Source organism: Phoenix dactylifera, chromosome 4 (genome assembly GCF_051530095.1).
Source record: "Phoenix dactylifera cultivar Ajwa chromosome 4, Ajwa_hap1_PhDact_Kaust_v1.1, whole genome shotgun sequence".
NCBI classification, from domain to species: domain Eukaryota; kingdom Viridiplantae; phylum Streptophyta; class Magnoliopsida; order Arecales; family Arecaceae; genus Phoenix; species Phoenix dactylifera.
The window spans coordinates 29,169,979-29,177,653 of NC_143193.1; the positions used below are offsets into that span (position 1 = coordinate 29,169,979).

Sequence of the window (7,675 nt, forward strand, 5' to 3'; positions counted from 1 at the left end):
ATCCCAGCCTCCGTTTGCTCTAAATCACAAACCCTAGCATCCATGGCACCAAAGAAAGCTAGGACAACCCGTGGGAGGCGACCTAGAGTAGCGGCCGACGGTGAGGAACGGCGGGAAGAACCCTCCGCGCCTTCTCCTCCGGTTGCTCCGCCGACCACGACGATTTCCTGTGCAAATCGCACAGTCACGACTGGTAGGTACATCGATTTCTCCTTTTTAGATCATGAGGGGTTCTCTATTGGAGAGAGCTTTCGAGCTCAAGGGTGGGAGCACCTTTGCACACTAAATACCTCGACCTATCCCGGCCTAGTTAGAGAGTTTTTTAGCAATATGGCATTAGGGGACCAAGGGTACACTGGATGTGTCCGGGGGACATTAGTGGAAGTAAATGAAGATGTCCTATCCACTGTCCTACAAATCCCTAAGGACGGTGAGGCTCCAACCTCACTTCCCCAAAGGGAATTAGCCCTAAATCTGCTGTTAGGACAAGAGGACTGCGGCCCTCTTGATGTTATCAACTCCCAAGACCTAAACGCCGAAATGAGATTACTTTTAAGTATTGTCAACCGGGTCTTGTTTCCCAAAACCGGTCGCTTCGATTTTGTTTCGGAGCGAGACTTAGCTATTATGCATCATATCCTACAAGGGATCCCTCTAAACCTTCCTAGACTCATGCTAAATTACATTGCCCTATGTCATAGGTATTCTAGGTTTAGTATACCCTATGGCATGATCTTTACCTTAATCTTTAAACACTTCAAGGTTCCCATTCCAACAAATGAACCTGCAAAGGCCTTGAGAAACACCGACTACTATAATGAGGGCACAATGAGAAGAATGGAGTTTCATAAGATAGATGGGTCGTGGGTCAAGGTTCCAAAAAGAAAAGCACAAACCATAGAGCCTGAAATCCCACATCATGAGTCTGACCATCACTCTCCTCCACCTAGCCACATGAACATCCCTGATATTCCCTCCAGCTCAGCTGGACCTTCCACGTCCATGCCACCACCTCCTCCAGTCAGTGGGCCCTCCTTCCTATCAGAAGATCAGATGCGCACCTTAGCATCTGTCATTTGCCAGCAGATGAGGGAGGAGATGAGATCCATGATCTCCACAGAGTTGGCCCCCATCAGAGCTTCACATGAAGGGCTTCTACAAGAGATGAAGGATATTAGAAGTCAGATTGAAGCTACAACACAAGAGATAATTGGTATGGGTGCCACCCAAACCATCAGATCATTAGAGCTCAAGGACAGCTTGAAGAGCATTTCCAAGAGTCTCAAAGAGCTGACAAAACCAGATGGCAACGTGGGCACCTTGGTTGCCCAACTCAGAGGGAGAATTGAAATGGCAACCATAGAATTTGAAGCACTTGTGGCAGGTTTCCACAAGTCACAGGGAGATCAATTTAAGACCCTCATGGATTCCATCAATGCATTCATAGATGCAGCTTGTAAGGCTTATGCACAAAGTACATCTAGTAGGCCCCATGAGCAACGTCGCCGATGATGGATATCTTGTAGGATCTTCTTTTTGTAAATCCTAGGCTATTTTGAAACACCTTTTGGATTAGAAATCAATACTTGTAATGATTTCTTCTTTTGACTATGTACTGACTTCAAAGGTTTATGATGACATATGAATGAATACAATCTCTTTTGAACACTTTGTGTACATTGCCAATTCTGCGTATGTGTTTCTGTGATTGTGTATGTGATTGTATGATATGCCATAAAAATCTTACCACATACCTTGAGTGTTCAAATTTGATACAAAGAAACAATGCACATAAAAAAAGGGGGAGCACATCTTGTGATAACTATGTTAAATTAAAAGATAAGTCTGAAATGAATTCCAAAACAAAGGGGGAGTGATATGAATACATTAATAGAAATGACTTGGACAGGGGGAGCACAACTTGAATATCCTTGAGTAAAATGAATGCTGAATTCCACTATAAATTGAGTCTTAAGCACCTAAGGATAATTTGTCCCCTTCATGTTGCTGACAAAAAGGGGGAGTAGATAGTATATGGAATGCAAAATTTATAATAGATATTGAATATGGAGATATTGAAAGGGGGAGTATGAAAGGGGGAGTAGACATGGATATTGAATATGGAATGCAAATTTTTTAATCATACTCCAAAGTTGAATTAGGAAAGATAAAATTGAAGAATATTGATTTTAAGATAATTGCCCTTCTGGAAAAGAAAGGGGGAGTCAAAAAGAATCTAGCTTTCAATTATCTTCAGCATCAATATTTCATTTTAACTTGATTCAAACTCAGTCCATATGCCAAAATCATTTAAGAACTATAAAGATCAATCTTATGCACAAGAAAAGAACTGAATTGAGTGATGCACATTGTATCTAGGCCAAAATATTATACTTGTACATCCGATCAAATACTGTGTATATGTTTAAATTTCAAATTTTGCATATACTCAGTGTTTTGTCATCATCAAAAAGGGGGAGATTGTTGACCCCCTAATGGATTTTGATGAATACAAAACACTAGAGCATAATTCCATTATATCTTAATAATTTAATTAAGGAATTCATGTGTTTTATCTAGAATATTGTTGAGAAATGTCTAGGCAAGTTTCCATAATTTTTATGAATTCATTGAAGAACATTTTGAGTTAATGAAAAAGTTCAGGGACAGCCGAGACGTCTCCTGATAGTTTCAGAGACGTCTCTGGCACAAACAGGAAGAACTGGCACACTTGGAGACGTCCCCGGCACCTGCCGAGTCGTCCCCGCGTTAGCGGAGTCGACTCTCTCAGTAGCGGAGTCGACTCTCTCAGTGGCGGCAGAAAGGCAGTTTTCAAGAGATATACGCGAGATGTCCCCACTGTACGCCGAGTCGTCCCCGCAGGTAAAAAGGAGAGTTCCCGAGTCATCCCCAAGATAGCCGAGACGGCTCTCTCAGGGTTTTCCAGAGAATGGTTTTTTCGGTGATAAGGCAGCGGAGTCGACCCTGAGACAGCGGAGCCGTCCCCATGCATAAAGTGCAGACGAGCCGAGACGTCCCCTGAAAGAGCGGAGTCGACTCTCTCAGGGAATTCCAGAGGACATGTCTTTCGGAGATAAAGAAGCGGAGTCGTCCCCAAGGCAGCGGAGTCGTCCCCACTCAAAAAGTGCAGACAAGCCGAGACGTCCCCGTAAAGTGCCGAGTCGACCCCAGACAACATAAAAAGTAAAATCCTGTAGGCGAGACGTCCCTCGTTGTAGCGGAGACGTCCCCAGAGCGCCTGGGACGCGACTGACAGCTTTTCAGATTTGGTTTGAATTTCAAATCCTTCTCTTTTTGTTTCTAACGGCTATATTTACTTTTTGGGCTATAAAAAGGGACCTCTTAAGTGGTTCTCAACAACTCTTCACCAACCAAAAAGCTAGATCATTCAAGAGAGAAGTTAGAAAGAAAAGCTCAAGGGAGTGAGTGCATTCAAGGAAGGAAATCAAGTATTCTCAAGTCTCCCAAGCGATTTCAAGCTCAACCACTCTTGTGCGCTCGGGATTTGAAGCTCACACTCAACCCTACGCGCTCCACCTCGGAAGAATCAACATTTCCCACGCTTCCAACGGCAAAAGGATTCTTCCGGGTTACATTATTCATAATTGTTATATTTGCTTCTTAGAGCTTTTATTTCCTTTTGTAAACTCTTTTATTGTGGTGCTTGTTCCAGTCAAGGGACTTGGAACAAGGAAAAGGCGTCCCAAGCCTAAGAGAAATTGGGGGTTTTAGGGTTTGTTGTGAGCCCGGTGTAAAACAACGAGTTGGGTAGTGAACTCGCAAAACTACCGTACTGTAATCTTGGATTATAGTGGAAATTTCCAAAGGCGCTTTGGGGAGTGGATGTAGGAGCGGTGAAGGCTCCGAACCACTATAAAACCGTGTGTTTGTGGTTGTCTTTTCTTATCTCTTTATCTTTATTTTAGTTCATATATTTGTGTGTTTTATTTTTAATTAGGCAAAAAATTTTTAAAACACCCAATTCACCCCCCTCTTGGGTGACCATCTCTGGGCAACACTGGGGAAATTCCCTTTGGTAACCTCTAAACTTTTCTTATTTAAATTAATTATTGGTTTGAAATTTTGTGGTGATTGTTTGATTTTAATTATAGCAAAATTGTGAATGCATGCTTGATACACATACACAAATCAATTTGCACATAGTAAGGGCAATCACCCCAACAAGATAAGAGCCGGATTTCATCACCGGACTCTTGAGGTGAACTCAATCTCACATAGTGTCATCTTTAATTAAAATCAATTAGACGTTGGCTCCTAGAGACATTCGAGCTCAATAGGACGAAGATCACCGAAAGTTGCACCAATTTCGCTCTGTGGCTTAGTTGATGTCTAGGCAAGCTTTGTCCCTATAAGGGAGATAGTTCATCTGTTCGAGGCAAGTGGGTTTTAAGTGAGACCTTTGCGAACGCATCGTGACCCCTCCACTTACCTGGGAGCTTACCTGGTCAACTCGGTTCATTAGACCGGATTGGAGGCTTAGGTGCCCTCTTCAAACCAGTTAGGAGCTGTCTAGTGATTTTAGGTCAAAGACTAGGATTGATATGCTTTTCTCTTTTATTGCATGCTTGATTGATCGAGTACTAGTGTATGCACGGTAGTCGTTCTAGAGTACAAAACCTATTACCTTTTGACCCTGAAATAGAACGAACCCTTAGGAACATTCGAGCTAAGATCAAAACATTAGGATCATCCCCACCTCTTAAGATGGCTGAAGAACAACCCAAACTCCTGAGGGAATACTTTACTCTCACTATTTACACTTCCCCATCTTGCATTCGATTACCTGAGGTAGCAGCTGTACAATATGAAATAAAGTCTAGCGTGATCCAAATGCTTCCATCTTTTTATGGGCTCACCAATGAAGATCCATATAAACACCTAGATGAATTTCTTGAAATTTGCACCACTGTCAAGATTCAGAATTTCACTGATGATGCTCTGAAACTTAGATTATTCCCCTTCTCCCTTAAAGATAGAGCCAAACAATGGCTGAATTCTTTAGAAGCTAACTCAATTCGTTCTTGGGATCAAATGCAACAAGAATTCCTTAAAAAATACTTTCCCATAGGAAGAACGAACCAGTTTAGACGTGCTATTACAAGCTTCTCCCAAACTGAGGGAGAAGAATTTCATGAAACTTGGGAGAGATTTAGGGACCTAATCCGTAAATGCCCTCATCATCAAATACCTAAGTGGCAACTAGTGCAATGTTTTTATGACGGATTGATAGAACGAAACCGTCAGATGATCGATGCTGCATGCGGGGGCACTTTTATGCTTCAAAATGAGCATGAAGCATGGAAATTATTTGAAAATCTTAATGAAAACTCCCTCCACCATGCTTCATGTTCTCGTCAAGCACCCCCGAGTTCTCAAAGAAAAGGGACCATTTGTGAAATAAGTCATTCTATGGACCTGTCTAGCAAGGTAGATGCATTGTCCCATAAGATTGACCAACTGATGATAGGTGGGCATTACATGAACTCTTCCCAAGCACAAGTGTGTACTATTTGTTCTAGCCCATCCCACCCTATTCATGAGTGCCCCTCAGCACCCCAATATCCCGAACTCGTGCAAGAACACATCAATGCTGCTCAAACACAGCCCAGACAGGGTAATGACCCATTTTCCAATACATATAATCCGGGATGGCGAAATCATCCAAACTTTTCTTGGAAGCAGCAAGCTTCGAATACTGCCCAACCTTATTCCCAAAACTTTCCAAACCCTCAGAATTTTCAAACCCCACAAAATATTCATTCCTACCGTCCCTCGACTCAATTTCAACACACTCCTCCTCCACCCCAAAGAAACACAGCCTTTGAGGAGAAAGTGTTGAACGCCCTTCAAGGTTTGGAAACCATTACACAATTAGTGCACTCTCATACGCAATCAATCGCCAAGCTAGAATCCCAAATGGGTCAACTAGCTAATGCACTAAACAAGCGAGAGGAAGGAAAGCTTCCAAGCCAACCACTAAGTAATCCTAGGGGACAATACATGGCTCAAGAAAATCAACTAAATGCAATTCATCATGAACAAGCCAATGCTTTGACTACCCTAAGAAGTGGACGTGTAGTAGACAATAAGATTGGGGAGGACAACTGTTGGGAACCCGCCCATGCCGCTGATATTTCAAAAATAAATCAGATGGCAGCGGAAAGGGGGCATGTGCGGGATCGACGTTCATCGCATGAACGTTGTTTCGAGACCTTTCGTAATTAGGTAAGAATTAAAACTTTTAAAACTAATAGGAAGATCAAATCTTCACCTTGCGCGGGTAGATGATCACCGCAAATCTGAATTCGTGGTTTTTGGAAGAGGGTTCGCTTGAAGCCGTTCAAACGTCCGGCCTCTACGGGTATCCACACGAAGTAGGATCCGATCCAAGCTCTCTATCTCACCGGGGTGCTAGCTCCCTTGCAGAGATAGCTTTGATGGCTGATCTCCTCTCTTTCTTTCAACTCTTGAAAGTGCTTGAGAGGAGGAAGAAGAAGAAGGAAGAAGAGGAAGAAGATGAGCCCCTACGCAGCCTTCTTCTGTTGTTTGCGCTGGATGAAGGAAGGGAAGGGGAGGAGGCCGCCAACACTTGGAGAGCTTCTACCCTTGCTTGCGGCTGCAACTAAGAGAGGAAGAGGGTGGCCACGGCACAAGAGGAAGAGGATTCCAATACTCTAGGGCGTCGGCCTCATGGTCCTTTTTATAAGCATCAAGGGCTCCTCCAAAGTAGGAGCCCTAGATGATTTTCCAAAGAGGGAGGGCGCCGGCCCTTCTTCATGCCGCACACAAGGAGAGGAGGAGAGGCGTGATCCCTCCTTCTTGTGATGCCCTAATCCTCTTCTAAAGAGGATTGGGTGCCTCTCTTTTGGTTTGATCCCAATCCAATTAGGATTAGCCAAATTTGGTTCAATCTATGCTAGTCCTAATCCAATTAGGACTTGAATGAACCATGACTCAATTGAACTCTTCAATCCTAATCCAATTAGGAGTCATGTTGATTCATTAGATTATTAATTAATTTAGACTTAAGAAATCCTAATCCAATTAGGATTTGTTTAATTCTAGTCCTATCCAATTAGGACTCTAATTTGAATCCAAAGTCCTAATCCAATTAGGATTTCTAGGAATCCTACTCCAAGTAGGAATCCAATTTTGATTCAAAACTCCTAATCTCATTAGTATTGAGGAATCCTATTCCAAGTAGGAATCCCAGTCCTACTCCAACTAGGATTCCCAGTCCTAATCCAATTAGGACTCTAGGAATCCTACCCGAAGTAGGATTTGTGTTTAAGTCCAATTAATTAATTCCCTTTGTTCCTTCTTCAACTTCTTATCAATCAAATTGATTTCTTGTGATTCCTAATCATGATTTCAACCATCGGATCGGTCAATACTTCTATTGTGTGTGACCCCATAGGTTCTATTCTGACTGGTAGTGAGATATATTGTGATCTCTATCACTATATCATTGAAAACTCCTTTCAATGGGTTGGAACGATTCCAACTCTACTCATTAGGGTTTAACGATCATCAAGATAATCCCTATGAGTCCCACCATCCACCAGTGACACCTAGCAGCATGTAGTGGCTACCCAGCAGAATGGAATGATGAACCTCTAGGTGCAGTTAACGT

General features: G+C 42.7%; 1 non-coding gene across 1 annotated transcript; it reads right to left on the reverse strand.

The window, feature by feature from the left end:
* Window positions 1-5,122: 5,122 nt before the first annotated feature.
* LOC149753774 (small nucleolar RNA R71) lies at window positions 5,123-5,228 on the reverse strand. The gene has a single exon (XR_016409268.1). It is a non-coding gene; the product is annotated as a small nucleolar RNA R71 (small nucleolar RNA).
* Between the last annotated feature and the right edge of the window lie 2,447 nt (window positions 5,229-7,675).